We start from the raw sequence: 16,623 nt of genomic DNA, 5'->3' as shown, positions 1-16,623 counted from the left end.
TGTTTTTATGAAGCTAAGAGCACTGTCTCCCATGTAGACTTAGAATAAAATCTGATGGCTCTAAAGGGCCATGGCTGCCCTTCCTGGGACTTCCTGGGAACCTTTAAACCTTCTGTGGTTCCTGGAGTAGGTAGGTTGCCAAGTCTGTGCCTCATATGGTAGCACCAGTCTTTTCTGGGCCAACAAGGACACTTAGAATGTTTCCAGAAGCTCGGGCATGCTGTCTCTGTTCCTCCCTTCTGTTCAATGGCAATTCACTGGGTCCCTGGCTGATATAGAACATCCTGCAGAAGGTTGGGCTTGGGTGACTTCCTGTTCAGCCTTCCCAGGCAGTCATCTTTGAAAACCTTGAAGAGACTCACAGAGGCCATTCACTGGTATTTCATGACTGCAAGTGGGGTTTCTGGATCCTTGAGTTTACTCAGAATATTTGAATGGCTCTGAATGGCCAAGAAACCCTCCCTGGTCTTAGAAGCTGCCAAAATCTATTACTGGGTCTCTGAAGAGACTTTTAAATTTTTCCAAGTACATTTGGGCATAGGAAACTTTTCCAGGTCTAGCTGAGCCAGCTCAGGTCGAGTCCTGAAAAACTGGTGGGTATTGGGTGATCTCATCTTATGAAAGAGCAATTGGTGGCAAAGCTGGGCCTCCAGGACAGCTGTGTGTGTATATGTCTGTAGAACATGCCTTGTAGTCATCTTTGGTAACTGAACACCATTTGTGAATGGATAAACTGTATTCATTGCTGTACAATCATGAAAAATCCATATTAACAATGGCAGTAATAAAAATATTGATGGATATTAACAGGAATAATGATCATCATGATACTAGTACTAATGGTTTTAATACTGATAATAATACTAACCCTATGGACTTGGGACATATAAGTTTTCCATAAGTGGATAATAGGCATAAATATTTGGCTGTGTAGATTTACTTCAAGTCCCAAAAAGCAAGGATGAACATCTAGAATGAGAAGAAAAATAATCTGGAGGTTAGTATGTGCACACCTGGGGACTCCTGTGTTAACTTCTGGTGTTTCAGCCTAAGAGGGAATGTTAATATAACCCTGGTCCTGGAACACCATGCTGACCAACACCTACCAGCTTTCAGGAGATAAGACAGCTGGCTGATGGGGCAGGGATCCAGAGAAGGCACGGGTCCACACCTGCACATGTTGCCCAGTGGCAGAGTTCATGACAAGCAATAAGCCCCAGGACAATGTCATTCCCAGCCACCTGGCTGTCATCTGCTCTTTCATGGCCCCTCTCTACTGGTACCTCTAGGCACTGGCATGTCCTCCAGAGGCTGCAGGAGGGCATGATACTCAGAACTCTCCCACCTGCAGGAGGCAAGAAAGATGGAAACAGCTAAATACCATGGCTTCTGGATTTTTTTTTGGTGAGCATGGAATATTTGGCACTTGCTTTAATAATGGTAGAACCCAGTCAGTGGCTTGCAATACAGATCTAGATGACTCTGGACACCTGTAGAGATTTTGACAATTTCCAGAAGGTCACAAGTTCTTGGAGGACTTTTTCATGAGTTCTTTGACTGAAAAGGTGGTTCAAAGAGCTTCTATACTGACTTAGAAAATGTTGCAGAGGCCAGGTGCGGTGGCTTATGCCTGTAATCCCAGCACTTTGGGAGGCCAAGGCAGGCGGATCATGAGGTCAGGAGTTTGAGACCAGTCTGGCTAACATGGTGAAACCCCCTGTCTACTAAAACTACAAAAATTAGCCGGGTGTGGTGACACGCACCTGTAATCCCAGCTACTCAGGAGGCTGACACAGGAGAATCGCTTGAACCTGGGAGTTGGAGGTTGCAGCGAGCCAAGATCGCGACACTGGACTCCAGCCTGAGGGACGGAGCGAGACTCCATCTGAAAAAAAATAAAATAAAAATAAAAATAAATAAATAAGTAAATAAAAGAAAAAAGAAAATGTTGCAGACACTCTGGTGAACAGGTAAGCCCTCTCCTGCCACTCCAGGTAAAAGTTTCTTGGCCACAAACCTGATTTAGCAATATCCCTTCATCTTAGGTGGGTAACAGAAAGCCATTCATGACCTATCCAAGCATGGAGAGGGGATTTGACTTAGAAAACTGTTAGGTGCACTAGTTGGTGAAAGAAAGTGCATTCTAGGGCTCACAGGCCTACACATAGTGTTGCTATCACATAAAGCATATATATGAATTCTTTCTGAGCCCATGGCAAGATGAGGGTGCACTTCATCAGTCTCCTATGCTGGTATGAATAGGTACTTGCCTGAAAAATAAAAGAGTAATTCAGGAAGCCCATTCTTCTACAGGACACCAGGCAGTACAGTAGGAGTCCTGGGGTTGCTGTGGTATTTATGTTTTAAGGTTGTCTTTTAATCATCTTCAGCAAATTCAACAGTCTTCAGGAACATGAAACAGTTATTCAACATTGCATAAAAATGACCACAAATATATCCATGATAAAGAACTGTACCAATATAATAATAACATTAATAACAATCATAATGGTGATGATACAAAAGTCAATTTAATGAAGAGAGTAATAAAAAAGCAGATATTTAAGAACATATTCCTGTAAGCCTGTGACAATGTTCCCATACTAGCCCTCATGTTATTGATTAGATGGAGAAGCTTAGGGCCACATCTTGAAATATATTCTGTGATGGCAAAGAAGAGTGGCAGCAGGGAGAATAATTCTGAGCCACATGAGAACATGGGCAAAAGTGGAGATACCTGTGCCATGTGGAAATACATTACAAATGCACTATGGCAAATGGTCTGGCCAGAGTCTTGCCTGACACAGGTCGTACAAAAGCCTTCAGTAGTTCACCCCAAGAAATAGCTGGTCCAGGCTGTAGATGAGAGGCACTAGGCAGACACATCCACACCCACCTCCTGAGTCTTAGAATTCTGGTGTTCATCGAACATTAAGCCCCTAGCCTACTGAGACTTCACCTCCCAGCTGGTCTTCTACCATCTGATTCTTGAGCCCCATCACGTTAGTGTCATCTCCATACTGGAATTGCCAACAATGTCTGATGGAGGGTTTCACCCTGGGTACTTGGTACCAGCAATGTATGAAATACCAGAAGGGAGGCTCCAGGGCTTCCATAGAAGACACATTCTAAAGTTACTCAGGTGATCAAATGGTCATCTCAAAGATTTTCAGTAGAACTGCAGCATTTTGTCAATAACTGAGTGAATGCAGAAACTATCCAGAGGCACGGGCATTCTAGGAAGCTCCCTGTGTAAATCAAATAGAAGGAATATCTACTTCTGGGCTCAAAAGCTAACTTAGAGAAAAAAAAAGTGAGATGCTGGCAGAAGGCAAATAACTCCATTTCAGTTCCCAAGAGAAAAATGGTTCTGTAACCTCTGAGTTTATTTAGAAAAGTTTTGGAGCCTCAGGAAGACCGAGTATATCATTCCTGATGTTTCCAGGACAGATTGGACTGCTTAGGCCTTTGGGACTATTCTAAGTCCTCTCAGGCTTCCAGGGGAGACTGAACTCTAATCCTAGAGCTCACACCAACCCCGAGCAAGCTCATTGTTTTCGAAATATTCCAAGGAAGCCCATCCAGGGTATGCCTATATTGGTGAGTTTCACTTTGGACTGGCAGGAGAAGACTGAGAATGATACATCCTGAATTCACTTGGTAAATGTAGGGGAGCCAAGAAGTCCAGATCTGGAGAGCACCTGAAACACCAGATGGCAGAAGGACAGTAAGGAGGTAAAGTCAGCTATGGAATTGGAGCTTCATGTGTACTGCGTGTAGGATTCTGAGTTCCAGGACTGATGGGCTGGTAGGGATCAGAGACGTGTCTTCCTTGCAGGGAGCCAGGCCAAACCAGCCATCTGGTTGCACTACTGAAAGCTTTTGTGTGCCCAGTGGTGGGCAAGACACAAATCACAGTCCCTTCACCTCTGGCTGGTAGTTCTTGATGAGAGAGGTTTGCACACAAATGTTCATATTAGCCCATGGCCTCCTGTGGCTTGCTTTTCTTTCACCTCCTGTTTTTGATGTTTGCCATCATGGAACACATTTCATAGAGAAATTCTTTGACTCTGACTCCAAATTACACAAGGAGGACACAGTTTGTGAAGTTTTCATATATTTAGGGGAAGCTCCACATTAATTTTTGTATCCTTATATTCATATTGTCACCAGTATTAAAATTCGTACTATTTAGGTCATTGCATTCATTATCATGATTATTAATTATTTTTCATTTATCATTTGTTTTTATTGGTTAATTTTTGTGGCAGCTGTTATATAACAATCACTAGAGTTTCCCTATTCATGAAAGATATCCAAGTTAACGGAGATAACTAGGAGTGTTACTTTACAGGTAAGTAAATACAGATAATCTTGGCTGGACTGTGGCTATATTGTCTGGTGTCCCTTTGAGGGTGAAGCCTCCTGTATTATTCTAAGTGACCTCTGGAGAAAGCAACTGTCTCATAATTGCAGGGACGACTTCAGAAGGCATCCTGAGCCTATGCAGAAATGCAGAAACACTTCCATGATCTAAACAACCTATGTGAAGGCCGGAAAGCCAAAGCAAGATCCTCTTATTACAAAGCTGTCCAACAGAAAGTTTCCGAAGTAACACTGGAGGTCCATCAGTCACTCTTCCTGGACTGGAAATGCCGGAAATGTCCTCCTTGGTCCTTCCGAGAGTCAAGATTTTTCAAAATCACCTCAGGAGCCGCAGAACCACTCCATCCTACCTGAAATTGCAGGATGACACTTCTTTTGACCAGAGTCTCAAAAATATATTCGTTCATAGTTTTGATTCCTGGGAGCCGCCATTGCTTGCAAAAGATGTGCCAGAGAATAGACATTTTCTGTCTCCTCACTTGTCCGGGGAAGACTGAACTTTTACTGAAACACAGAGATGGGAATCTGACCCTCTGAGCAGCCTCAGGATTTTCTAAGTCTTCCAAGCAGAGTGGAAATACTGGTGAGGACCCATTGCACCCCTTGATGGTCTGGAATCACATAGGATGATGCTTTCAAACAACTCTAGGTGGAGATACATTTTCTGAGATATTCCAAGGAGGAGGGACACAATTGGACCAGATGTTAGAAGGACAGCTGAGCATTAAGTGCCTATGTAGTGTTTGCAGCTTAGTGTCCCATGCAGAAGGGGAATCTGGGCCCTGGTGTTAGAATTCAGTGTAATTCTGGGTTCCTGCTTTCCTTCCAGGAACTCCCAATTCCAACTGGATGTCTGGAAGAACTACTGAAAGCTGCTGAGTGTCCTGCAGCAGGTGAGCTGTGGCCAAAGCCCAAGGATGAAGGGGGCTCCCTCACTCTGTGACTGTGAAGAGGAAGCCTGAGGTGTAGCTGGCCCAAGCCCCAGAAGTGTGGAAAAAATGAGGTAGGGAGGGAGGGGACCTCAGGAGAAGACTGAGTTCTACAGAATCCCAGGGTCAAGAGGATGGTGCGGTGTCCTGGCACTGTCCTTGATATTGCAAGAGGGGTGATAATCCATCTCCTGAGTAAAAACTTCACATGGAGTGAGGAGGGGAGAAGTGAACAGAGAGGAAACAGGGAAGGCCAAGACAGCGACCAGCCTTAAAGCAATTTTAACCAGAAATGGACACAGACCCTGGAACCCATCACAGGAGTGCAGGCCTAGGACTGTCTCCAGGTGATGCATAGCTCCCTTGTCAGGTTAGTGGGTGCAGGGATTGTGACGTCTGCAGGGGTGTGGAAGGCTGGGCAACGGGGGCAGCTTACTGGGCTGGACCAGAAATACTGAACTTCTTTTCCACCAGTGAAATCCCTTCTGGGTCAGAAAAAACTGCGAGTTCCGGAGGGGCAGGGCCTAGGAGGAGGTCAGGTCCTGAGCCTTCCTGGTTTGACCCCCTCCCACCCCCTGTGTTTCTGGGTCTGTCCTCACTTCCACCCAGTGGATCCTGAGTCTCTTCCTTTGAGTCCCTTTGAGTGTGTTGTGTGCAGTGGGGCCGGGCCGCTTCATCGACTACACGTTAAAGGTTTCCAATACTTTCTGGCCAAAGCTTAGAGTTGTCAGACCACTGACTTTGAATGTTGACCTGGTTCCTTGTGGAACAGAGTAATAGCTATTGAAGTTTAAAGTCACTTTCCTGCGTGGATGGTGAAGAGGCAGGCTGTTCAGGCATAACTGTCCTCAGGCCTGGAGGGCTGTGGAGGTCACCGTGGGCGGTGGGTGGATCCGGAAACTCTGTGGCTCTAGACTTTCAACTATTTCATTTTTTCTTTTGTAGTTTTTGTTTGTTGCTTGCTTTTTTACAATGGGAAGTAGAATGTAAGATGCCAAACTCAGCCTGTGGGGAACATGGATTTTCACAACAGCAACCACAGAGCGTGGTTTCCATTTCTATTCCCTGTTCATGTGGGAGGCAGAGAAGGAAATCAGGTGCTCAGTTCCAGGGACATCACAGGACTAGGACATGTGCAATGAGGGTGGAAGGCAGAGGCATTGCTTTAGGAGAATAAAATTACTGCATGCACACACATATGTATGTATATGGATGTATGTACACAAACATGCATATTTATAGATTCTGTTCTCCCTCTGTCTATATAATTTTCTTTATTTCACACTTGATATGATTTCTAAATTTAAATACCTTTGAGAAAAACGTGAATTGTGAAGGGATTTAAAAATGTCAGTGAAAAATGGAATTAACAATAAAAATATAAATATAAACTTTATTTCTCAATATAAGCTCTACTGAGATCAAGACACTCCATTAAGGGATGATCCCAGCCATTCAGTCCATTGCTAAAGAACTGAGGGTGATGGGAATTTAACCGTGTCAATGCAGTCTTCTATTATTACCTAAAGAAAAATGGGTGCCCTTTACAGTTATTTTAAGATTATGGAAAAAATAGTCAGAAGAAACCAAATCAGGACTGTAATGTTGGTGCCTAATAATTTCCCATGAAAACTCTTACAAAATTACCCATGTTTGATGAAAGGAAGGAACAGAAGTGTTGTTGTGGTGCAGAGGGACTCTCTAGTGAAGCTTTACAGGGCGCTTTTCTGCAAAAGTATTTGCTAGTTTTCTCTAGGAACTCTCCTAGTAAGCAGATGTTATAGTGCTTTGATCTTACAGAAAGTCAACAAGCAAAATGACTTGAGCATCCCCAAAACCTCCATGGCTTTTGCTTTTGAGAAATTTGCTTTTGCTTTGACTGGACCACTTCTACCTCTTGGTAGCCATTGCTTGAATTGTGCTTTGTCTTCAGGATCTTATTGATAAAGCCAGTTTCACTCCCTGTTAAAATTCTTCAAAATAATGCTTCAGGATCTTGATTCCACTTGCTCAAAACAGTCACTAATAGCTCTGCTTTTGTCCACTGCTGATCTAGGCACAAGGGTATTTGGGACTCATCAAATGTAAAGTTTCTCAACTTTCACGTTACAGTCAGTATTGTGTAAGCTGAACTAATTGAGATCTCTGTGGTGTTGGCTATAATATCTCTTGTTAATCATCAATCCCCCTCAATTAGGGCATACAAACGATTTTTTTTTTCTCAAAAATTAGTATGGATGTCCTTCCTCTGTTGACTTCATCTTCAACATTGTATTATCTCTTCTTACAATAAGGTATCCATTTGCAAATGATTGATTCTTCAGGTCATTTTTCCCATAGACTTTTCATAAGGAATAATTTATTTCACCATTTTTTGTACCCCAGCTTCACCGTAAATTTGATGTTTGTTCTTGCTTCAGGTTTGACAGAATTCATGTTGCTGCCATAGAGGGGCTCTTTTCAAACTGATGTCTTAAATCTTGTTCAGATATGTTAAAACTGGGCCAGGCATGGTGGCTGACGCCTGTAATCCCTGCATTTTGGAAGGTTAGAAAAAATAAAGTTTTTTAAAACTTTATTTTATTTCATTTTAAGTTCTGGGATACATGTGCAGGATGTGCAGGTTTGTTACATAGGTAAATGTGTGCCATGGTGGTTTGCTGTACCTATCAACCCATCACCTAGGTATTCAGCCCACATGCATTAGCTATTTATCCTGATGCACTCCCTCCCCACTCACCCCCAGACAGGCTCCAGTGTGTGTTGTCCCCTCCCTGTGTTTATGTTCTCTCATTGTTCATCTCCCACTTATAAGTGAGAACATGTATATTTGGTTTTCCATTCCTGCATTAGTTTGCTGAGAATAATGACTTCCAGCTTCATCCATGTCCCTGCAAAGGACATGATCTCTTTCCTTTTTATGGCTGCATAGTATTCCATGGTGTATATGTATCACAGTTTCTGTATCCAGTCTATCATTGATGGGCATTTGGGTTGATTCTATGTCTTTGCTATTGTGAATGGTGCTGCAATGAACATACGCATGCATGTATCTTTATAATACAAGAATTTATATTCCTTTGGGTATATACCCAGTAATGGGATTGCTGGGTCAAATGGTATTTCTGATTCTAGGTCTTTGAAAAATCACCACAGTCTTCCACAGTGGTTGAACTAACTTACATTCGCAAAAACAGTGTAAAAGTGTTCCTATTTCCCCACAGTCTCACCAGCATCTGTTGTTTTTTGACTTTTTAATAATCACCATTCTACTGGCATGAGATGGTATCTCACTGCGGTTTTCATTTGTATTTCTCTAATGATCAATAATGTTGGGCTTTTTTTTCATGTTTGTTGGCTGCATAAATGTGTTCTTTTGAGAAGTGTCTGTTCATGTCCTTTGCCCACTTTTGAAATTTTTAATTTTTAATTTTTTAAGACAGAGTCTTGCTCTGTCACTCAGGGTGGAGTTCAGTGGCACAACCTCGGGTCACTGCAACCTCTGCCTCCTAGATTCAGGCGATTCTTCTCTCTCAGGCTCCAGAGTAGTTGGGATTACAGGCCCGCACAACTACATCCGGCTAATTTATTGTATTTTCAGTAGAGACGTGGTTTCACCAGCTTGGCCAGGCTGATCTTGAACTCCTGGCCTCAAGTTATCTGCCCACTTCACCCTCCCAAACTGCTGGGATTACAGGCATGAGCCACTGTACCCAGCTTTTGCCCACTTTTATATGGGGTTGGATTTTTTACAGTTTTGGGTTTTACATTTAAGTCTTTAATCCATTTTCAGTTCATTTTTGTATAAGGTATAAGGAAGGGGTACAGTTTTAGTTTTCTGCATATGTCTAGCCAGTTTTTGAAGCACCATTTATTATTAAATAGGGAATCCTTCCCCCATTGCTTGTTTTCATCAAAAATAAAATGGTTGTAGATGTGCAATCTTATTTATGATATATCTATTCCATTCCATTGGTCTATGTGTCTGTTTTGTACCACTACCATGCTGTTGGGTTACTGTAGCCTTGTAATATAGTTTGAAGTCAGGTAGCATGATGCCTCTAACTTTGTTATTTTAGCTTAGGATTGTCCTGGGTATATGCGCTCTTTTTTCATTCCATATGAATTTTGAAGTAGTTTTTTCTAATTTTGTAAAGAATGTCCATGGTAGTTTATGGGACTAGCATTGAATCTATGAATTACTTTGGGAAGAATGGCATTTTCATGATATTGATTCTTCTTACCCATGAGCATGGAATGTTTTTCCATTTGTTTGTATCCTCTATTATTTCCTTGAGTAGTGGTTTGTAGTTCTCCTTGAAGAGGTCCTTCACTTGCCTTGTTAGCTGTATTCCTAGGTATTTTATACACTTTGCAGCAATTGTAAATGGGAACTCATTTGTGATTTGGCTCTCTTCTTGTCTATTGTTGGTGTATAAGATTGCTTGTGATTTTTGCATATTGATTTTGTATCTTTAGACTTTACTGAAGTTGCTTATAAGTTTAATAATCTTTGGGGTGAGATGATGGGATTTTATAGATATAGGATCATGTCATCTGCAAACAAAGACAGTTCAACTTCCTCTTTTACTATTTGAATATGCTTTATTTTTTTCTCTTGCCTGATTGCCTTGGCCAGAACTTCCAGTACTATATTGAATAGGAGTGGTGAGAGAGGGCATCCTTGCCTTGTGCCGAATTTCAAACGGATTGCTTCCAGCTTTTGCCTATTCAATATGATATTGGCTGTGGGTTTGTCAAAAATGGCTCTTATTATTTTGAGATATGTTCCATCAATACCTAGTTTCATGAGGTTTTTAACATAAAGGAATGTTGAATTTTATCAAAGATCCTTTCTGAGTTTACTGAAATAATCATGGGGTTTTTGTCTTTAGTTCTGTTTACAAGGTGAATTACTTTTATTGATTTGGGTATGTTGAACCAGCCTTGCACCAAAGGGAAGAAGCTGACTTGATCTTGGTGGATAAGCTTTTTGATATGTTGCTGGATATGGTTTGCCACTCTTATATCGAGAATTTTTGCATCAAAGTTTATCAGAAATATTAAACTAAAGTCTAGTAAATACATTGAAAATAATAACAGACTGATTAAAAGACTAAATAATATGAATCCTAAGTGTTCTCACAGCTGATTTATAGAGTAAAAGCATTGTCAAACCAAATGAGCTTGGCCAGAAACTGTATAGAGTCTGAGATGTTGTCTGAACTTCCAGTTACTCATTGTGAGGTGGAACTGCAGTAACTATATTTGGTGCAAAATTTCATGTTGATGGAAGCTGAGATGTCCTGCAGTCTCAGAGGGAGAGAATTCTGGTGTATCTCCCTTTGGCTTATGAGAAATGAAGATTTAGGCCATGAGGGTTTTGTCAAAATTTATGAGATATAAGAAATGGGGACGTTTTTAGGCCATGAGGCAAGGCCTAGAGGTGTAAAGAAAACAGCTTCTGACCCAGCGCTCATGAAGTCAGCATAGTGTCAGAGGTGATGGCGGAGTGAGCATAGTCTGGTCTTTGGAACCATTCCTTCGCCATACTCCTTCATAGGCCAGGTATGCGCAACCAGGGGGCATCTCAGGCCTGATGAGCAGAGTCCTGAAGAGAAAAAGGGGAAATCCTGAGGAAGAGACTTGACAGGGAGGAAGGAGCCACCATTTTCACTCCTGAAAAAACTCTTCCTCCCTAGTAAACCATAGGATTTTCCTTGAACTCAGTGAGAGTTTTCTCGAGTGAAGAGAAAAGAGAGAGAAAGGGACTGATGAGTTATCTGTTTCCACCACCTGAAGTGATTCTGAAACATTGGGGGACAGGAGAATTCTCTTCAGAATCATGAGCAATCCAGGTGCCATGGTTACACATGAGAGACTGGAAGTTCTTATCTCTGGAGGGTAGGCACTAGGCATTGATATTCGTTAAAGCTCATTCACTGATTAAAAAGTGAGACAAATAAATACTCTGCTGCAAGATTTATTCATGACATTTTATTTCACACACAATTCACTTGTCTTCAACACAAAGAGCTCTTGGTTCCCTGCCTATGGACACACTGTAACTGGGTCTTCCAATTTCATTCTTCTGGATGTAAAAGAGGACATAGGCCTGTTGACTCAGGGGAGAAGTGATACCAGAGGCAGTGACCTCGGCATCATCCATTTTATACCACTGGCATTCTTGAATTTGACATAAGAGAAGTAATGTCCGTTGTGACAACTCCACCCGGTGAGGACAAGCACAGCATACAGGACATAGACAAGAGGTCCTGTGTTCTGCTGAGACATGTATGGCTGCATGTCAAGGCATTCAGGATATTGCACATTCTTGGCAAGTTTGTTGCCTGTGACATCGGAGAATCTCTTCAAGACAAGGATGATGACCTTGGCAGAAGTGTGTAAAGTTAACGTCTTGGGGGCCGGCGCCCTCTGGAGACAAAGACCACAAAGATAGGCATTCTCTCCATTGAGTTCTTCGGGCTTCACCAACTGTTCCAAAGCTTGCTTGACACTCTGATCTGCCTGGATATCCAGCGCGATGTCCAGGTAAGGGTCAAAGGTGTCTGAAATGCCGTGGAAGTAGAGACATTTGATTTGAGATCTCCAGTAGCCTCCAAATATTTGGTGGATGAGGGTGGTGTCCTTAGAGTGATGATCTACCTGCTTGTGGCCGGGAAGGCATGCCTTTTTCATGGCATCCACAGTGAACATGAAAAATTCATGGGCATCTTCCTGTTTGTCTCTATGGAAGCCACCAGCCAATGCCTGTGAGGGCTGGATGACATGACCAGGATGGTGGAGGTGCCCCTGTGATGTGAGCTTACATAGTACAGAGCATGCAGCACTTGGGAGGATGACACGTTTGAGAGTGCTCCCAGGACAGCATGTAGTTGGCAAGGGGCAGTGTGTATGTCAGGCACTGCAGGGAAGCATTCAAGTAGCAGGTATTTCCCATATTCTGGAGCCCAGCCCCCACCGCAGAAGGTCTCCTGCTACTCAGAGGAAGCTTCTCCCTGGGAGCAAGCTGTCTTGCCACAGGAGCCAAATCATCACAGAGGTCGACACGGGTCTCAGATGAGAGTGGTGACTTCTCAGGGAGAGAAATCCGCTGGATTTCGGCAAAAGCTGCATCTGGCCGAGAAGATGTGAGTTTCAAAAAGTGGTTGAACTGCCACTCACCTCCCAAGTAGAGTGAGTCGTCCTCCATGTTGCCTGAAACAAGGATCACAAGGTTTTTCTGCTGGGACAGCAGGTTGCAGAAAGACGCTGTCTCTTCTGAGAGAGTCTTCAAATGACGAGCTCTCTGGCCGCATCAGCCCTTCCATAACTCACCCCCACCAACCGCGGACACCCCACCCACACATCAGGTGCACGATAAACCAATCATATATCAGCACTCAATTAAGGAATGAGTCACAGGGTGTGTCCCCTTGCATCGCTGGGAATTCAACAGACACAGCCCACATCATGATTTCTAGAACACCTGCTTCAAATTACTCCTCAGGATGATAGGCACATACATGAGTATAACCGGGTGGGACAGTGGGCGCATAGATGCCTTATTTTAGGTAAAACAATGTCAGGGAAGAAATCTTTACCTATGAAACCGTGTGAGTATGTGTGTTTGTGTACGTGTGTGTGTGTGTGTTTGTGCTGGGATGTACTTCCAAGTATGTACTTTTGGCAGCTACTATCATCCTCTCAGCGACGGAAGGACAAGAAGTCTGAAGTGCGCTTTCTGACCTGAGAATAGTCAATGAAGTATAGTAATTAGCACAGTGTATCTTTTTCCTTAATAAGGAAGGAGAGATCCGTGGAATCAAACAGACCTTCCAGCGATAACCTTTCCACGTTCAGCCTATTGACTCTATATCCGAGAGAAATTACCTGCCAGTGGAGAACAGGAGAAGTCTTTGCATGAAATGCTCTTGTGGAAGCTAGATTGCCAAGTAATAAAGCACCAAGTGGTAGAAACATGCACTGAAATCTGAAGAGATACTCAGCGCACAATGTAGAGTGTGAAAGTCTTTGGGGAAATCATGCAATCACCGATAGACTAATTGATGACATTCCGCAAATTTATGTGTGCCAGAAAAGAGAGATGGTCATGACATTGTATAGGGAGTGTTTTCGGACGTGCGACGGCAGTTTAAGAAAACATGAAACAAAAAACTTGAGAAATCATAAGGTATCCCAACTATAACCTTTTGTTTATTAAAGAACTGACGAAAATAAAAACAACGTATCTCACAGCATGGGTGATACTATTTCCATACGTATGTGATAATGGATCAACGTTTCATAGAGATGAAATAAAAAGTTCTAATTTTGACAAAAGGAAACAACGAAAATTATACCTTAGAAAAGCCCGGGACACGGAAGTGAGGCCCTGTCTCAAGAAGAAACATCGGAGACTTTTAAAAGCAGGGAGTGAAACAGTGGACAGCACAGCATTGTTAATACTGGCCCTTGTTTCAGTGGGAAAAGGCAATAATAAGCCCTGTATCTCCTGGATTCTCGAATCGATTGTTCATGATCTGAGATCTTCCCTCCATTTCCAGTTATGCATTGTATGCTGGAATTGCAGTTGGCACATTTTGTGCAAAAATTGTAATGCTGATGAAAGTGGACATGTTCCCTGAAGTAAGAGGGACAGAATTTGGGTGTGTCTTCAGGCTCTCTGGCTTACCGGGAATGAAGATCCTGGCTGTAGGGATTTTCCCAACGTGTCTTAGACTGTAAGGAACAGGGCAGAATTGAGGCCCGGCGCCAAGGCCTCGAGGTGTAAAGAAACAGCCCTGGCTTCAGGGCCCATGAAATTAGGATAATTTTAAGGAGGATGCTGGAATGAGAGGACTGTGTCCTTTGGCCCCGTTTCTTTCCCTTGTCTTTTCATGGGCCAGGTGTGCTCCATCAGAAGGCTTCCTGTGCCTGATGTAAAGTGTCCTGGGGGAAGAAAGGGCACTGCTTAGAAAGATGCTCCACAGGGAGAAAGGAGCCACCATTTTCAGGAGAATGATCCCAGAAGCATGAGCAATCCAGATGTAGTGGCTTCACACCTGGTGTGGGAGAGTCTCATCTCTTTAACCGGGACCTGGGCATTGGTGTCCTTTAATGCTCATAACTGCTTTTGAGGTGAGCCGAATTGATATCCTGCCTGCGTGTCATGCTCATTGCACTGTAGTTCACACACATGTCACACAGAAACACTCTGAATAAGCACATTTTTGTTCTTGAGCAAAGTTGCACCCAAGATTCTGTGGTTCTATGGAGCCCTGAGTTCTGTCCTGGACCTCTCTACTCTTGTGTAGGTCAACTTTGATCTCTGTACCTAATGAGAAATGGACTATGAAATCTAATCAACAAATATACAAAAGTAAGGGCCGTTCTCCAAAATTGCGTCTCTCCAGTAGGTCATCTTTGATAACTGTACCTAACAAGAAATGCATATGTGATGATTCCAAATCAAAGAATCTCTTGGTTTTTCACCATTTTATTTAATTCTGTTAACGTTTAAATAGAGTTTAAAACCCAAGATTTGGCATGAAATCTAATCGTCAAATACACAAAAGGAAGGAGCCATTCTTCAAAATCTTTTCCACTGAAAGACCACCACTGATAAACAAGTGTCGTTGCATTACAGGGATCCTGCTTCCAAGATGCAACTTTCACAGCTGGATGATTGACCAAGAATCTCCTCTAATGCCATTTTTTTACCCCCAAAATGAGATTTATTTCGGGGCTTTCTGATTTTATTTTAGTTGAATACACCCACTCTTGTGTTTCAATTTCTTTCAAACACCTTTAAATAATTAAGTATCTTGCTGCATCAGCCCTTATTTAACTACTGTCCACCCACAGAAACCATTACATTTATCCCTCAATTACCCTATTTACTAATGAAATATCAGGATTCAATTAATTTTTTTGTCTTAGGTTGTATCCTCTTGCATTCCTCAGAGAATTTAATGGACACAGCTTACATTGTGATTATGGAAGATTTGAAGCAGATTTACTTGTCAGTATTATGGTCAAATATGATAGGAGTGGAACCGGGTTAGGATAGGGGCTAAATATTTGCCTTATTTCATGTGAAACAATGCTAGCTAACAATTGTGTACATATTAAACAGTTTGTGTGTATGTGTGTATTTGTGTGTTTGTTTCTGGATGTGTGTGTATGCATTGAGAAGTACTTCCAAGCATGTGCATCTGTGAGATAAATCATTCTTTCACCGACTAAATGACAAGAAGTTATAACTACACTTTCTGACTTGAGAATCTGCAGCAATGTTATGTAATTAATACAGCATATACTTTGTCTTAATTAAGATGGAGAGATCAATGGAGTCAAATAGACATTCCAGAGATAACCTTCCCATTTTTGGCCAGTTGATTCCATATCATGTTGTAATGATCTGGCATTGGGGAGAAGACAAGTCTTTGCATGAAATGGTCTTGTGGAAGCAAGATATGTAAATAATAAAGCATCAAATGGGACTATTCCCCCCAATAGTGAATGTAGAAACATTCACTTAAGTTTGTTGAAATTCTCAATGCCCAAAATAGATTGTGAAACACTTTCAAGAAAACATGCTATAACCCAGAGACTAATTGATGACATCCACCGAAGTTATGACTGCAAGAAAAGAGAAATATTCATGGCATTTTTAATCCAAAGGTTTCTTGTATATGACAGAATTTTTTAAAAAGTCAAAATCCGAAAAGCTTCACAAATTGGAAGATATCTAAGGTAAAAACTTTTGTTTCTTAAAGGAACGATGAAAATAATTGCAATGTAACACACGACATGTGTGATAATGTTTTAATACATATCTAAAAATGCCTTAAAATTCAATAGAAATAAAATAACAACTTCTAAAACTTGACAAAAGGAAACAACAAAAATTACACACTGGAAAAGCCTGGCTGACTGGAGTGACATCCTGTCTCAAGAAAGAACAGACAAACACACAAACAAGCAAAGGATTCTAAAAGCAGGGAATCAAACAGATACTTGTACACCATTCTTCCTACTAGCACTCTTCATAGTAGGAAAAGGCAAAAACAACCCAAATGTGTGGCGAATTACTTCATTATTTTTTTTAGGATCTGAAATACTGCCTCAATTTTCAGTTACTCATTGTGGGGAGAACCTGCAGTTACCACATTTGTTCCAAAATTTTATGCTGATGAAGGTAAACCTGTCCAGCATTCTCAGAGGGACAGAATTCTGGTGTTTCTCCAGGTTCCTTGGCTTACCAGGAATGAAGATCTGAGCTGTATAGACGTTTTTCAAAAGT

General features: G+C 42.0%; 1 protein-coding gene and 1 pseudogene across 10 annotated transcripts in view; one reads left to right on the top strand and one right to left on the bottom strand.

Annotated features, from left to right (window-relative positions):
• LOC112207929 (putative glycosyltransferase ALG1L2) overlaps positions 1-16,623 on the top strand; it is a 205,815-nt gene that overhangs the window by 975 nt on the left and 188,217 nt on the right. For 7 of the 10 annotated variants that reach the window (XM_063816137.1, XM_063816141.1, XM_063816147.1 and 4 more), the window contains exon 2: positions 5,216-5,279. The exons of 1 other annotated variant lie outside the window; for it this stretch is intronic. The gene's annotated coding sequence lies outside the window, so the exon portion shown is untranslated. Of the gene's footprint in view, positions 1-1,906; positions 4,970-5,215; positions 5,390-16,623 lie in introns of those variants that run through there. 2 more of the 10 variants (XM_063816138.1, XM_063816139.1) reach the window with 2 other exon arrangements.
• Positions 11,295-12,528, bottom strand: LOC134810735 (ubiquitin carboxyl-terminal hydrolase 17-like protein 6; annotated as a pseudogene).

The sequence above is a fragment of the Pan troglodytes genome, chromosome 7 (genome assembly GCF_028858775.2).
Source record: "Pan troglodytes isolate AG18354 chromosome 7, NHGRI_mPanTro3-v2.0_pri, whole genome shotgun sequence".
NCBI lineage: Eukaryota > Metazoa > Chordata > Mammalia > Primates > Hominidae > Pan > Pan troglodytes.
Note: the sequence above shows the minus strand (reverse complement) of the source record. Positions and strands in the feature narration are given on the sequence as shown.